The 2158-nt window shown below is 44.3% G+C and overlaps 1 pseudogene; it reads right to left on the bottom strand.

The window, feature by feature from the left end:
* Nucleotides 1-783: 783 nt before the first annotated feature.
* LOC112480898 lies at nucleotides 784-902 on the bottom strand (annotated as a pseudogene).
* Nucleotides 903-2158: the final 1256 nt, after the last annotated feature.

Raw genomic sequence — 2158 nt, 5'->3', positions numbered from 1 at the left:
GCAGCCCATGTGTCAGCTAGGGGCTCCCAGCCCCTTAGATCTAGACACCCTGGGCTCAAACCCACAGCCCATGTCCTGTGGGAGCCCAAAGTCCTCCTGGAATTTTTGTGGATTTTTATGTAGGGGCAAAGGTGGCTAACATTATATAATTACATTTGGTTTCTCAAATTTTCTGCATCTTGTGGCAGGAACATGGTCCCCCAAACGGTATATGCAGTGTTCTTTCTCAGGATTTGGTGGCTGCAGAGAACACATGCATGTTTGAAATTTCAGTTCTTCGAAGACAGTTCAGCCATCTAGCCATGGATAGAGAGAGAGAGAGAGGGGGAGAGAGGGGGAGAGAGGGGAAGAGAGGGGAAGAGAGGGGAAAAGATGAGTGGGGTAAGTCCAGGAGAAATGGTGTGCAAGCATCCAGATCGTCCCTCCCAGGGGAGTCACACGGAAATATGCTTAATTCTAGCAATGACGTATGACATGTGAAAAACATTGCCAGTGAGGGAAGCTCACTTGAGCCTTGGCTTCTCCCAAAAGTATTAATCTTTCTTCCATAAAATTGTGAGTATGTAGAGGGGAAGAGAGGGGAAGAGAGAGAGAGAGAGAGTACGTGCGCGCGCGTATTTGAAAATACTTATTTTTTTTTAATAACATCTTCACTTTATTTTTGTTATTTATTTATTTATTTATTTATTTATTTATTTTTAGGTGAGGCAATCCTTGGTTGACCTCACAGATTACAAGGACCTTGTCAAAGGACCTTGTCAGTTTACAATCTCTTATTTTTTACACCTATAGCACCTTGTCTTCCTAGGTGGTCTCCCATCCAAGTACTAACCAGGCCCAATTCTGCTTAGCTTCCAAGATCAGACAAGATTGGGCTTGTTCAGGGTAGCATGGCCATAGACAAAAATATTTTTTTAATATAAACTCTGCCCCTAGGGAGGAGAACTGGATAACTGAAGAACAAGGTGATGGAGAGATTTCGTATATGTTTTTAACCTTTTGAATTTTGCACCATTTACATGTATACATATATGTACTTGTACTTGCATGTGTTCAAACACACACGTATATACCATACCATATCCCTTATGCTCTCTCCCTACTCCATCTAAAACATCCCAGCCCCTTCTCTCTGCAGAGCCAGTTTCAAAAAGTCTTTCTCTAACTACTCAACCTTCAGTAGTCCCTTCTCCCCTCTCTGAACCCTGACAGAATTTCCAGTCAGTCTTGCCAAGGCTGGACCGACTCACGAACTGCCTCGTAATGTAACTGTCTATTTCCTGACAGCAGCAGCACTCATCTCTAGTCAGTTCCTTAGGGGCAGAGGCTGGCCGTAGCTTGGTTTCTTTGGATCCATCACAGCACATAGCTGAATGAATAAATGAGAGACACAAAAGCAAAAGTAGAAAATTCTGAAAGAAAAGGGCCTGGCTAAAACAAAATTGCCTTTGGAACCTATATCGAGTACCTGGTATAAGTGCCTGTTGCTCCCTGAACAAGCTGGAATGTGAGAAGTGAGAAGCTACTTGTCATTGGGCCATTAGCTGCCTTTCTTCTGCTGCTGTGAGAATAGTTGGGTCTTTTATAGGAAAAAAGAAATGTGTTTTGGATAAACATCCCGATACAGGAACATGTAATTCTATGGACGATTGTGGACTAGGTGTCTGAGACTAAGACTTTAACAACTATTTTTTAAATTGTAAAATGGATTAAACAGAAAATATTGAATGAAGGGAATGGTCTTGTCCAAATCTTTAAATGAGAAAGACAGCAAGTGGAAGGAAAAGGCTTAGGTGGTACAGAGGCAAGGTGAGAAGGCCCCAAGGATCAAAATTAAAATTAAAAAGGCATCTTCCCTGACATCGTACAGAGAAACCTCCCTTTTGAAAATAGAACCCCAAAAGAAGAACACCATCTCTGCCTTACCGCTGGCCTCCCAAATAGAGACTAGGGGGTGGGTGGAGGGGGCCTGTCAACCAAAGCCCAAGAGGCTCTCACTGTGCCCAGCCCCCTCTCCTCTTTAGGTGACCAGTAAAGGGCCCCCAGCAGGCAGGCTCTCTGCACGCTGCTTGTCACTGGAAGCTCCAACCCAAACATCAAGGCCTGTGACCCCTGCTGCCCTTCCCCACAGGTAGCTGCAGCTCCACACAGCTCCAGA

Source organism: Pteropus alecto, unplaced genomic scaffold, assembly GCF_000325575.1.
Source record: "Pteropus alecto unplaced genomic scaffold, ASM32557v1 scaffold20, whole genome shotgun sequence".
In the NCBI taxonomy this organism is placed as follows: domain Eukaryota; kingdom Metazoa; phylum Chordata; class Mammalia; order Chiroptera; family Pteropodidae; genus Pteropus; species Pteropus alecto.
Note: the sequence above shows the minus strand (reverse complement) of the source record. Positions and strands in the feature narration are given on the sequence as shown.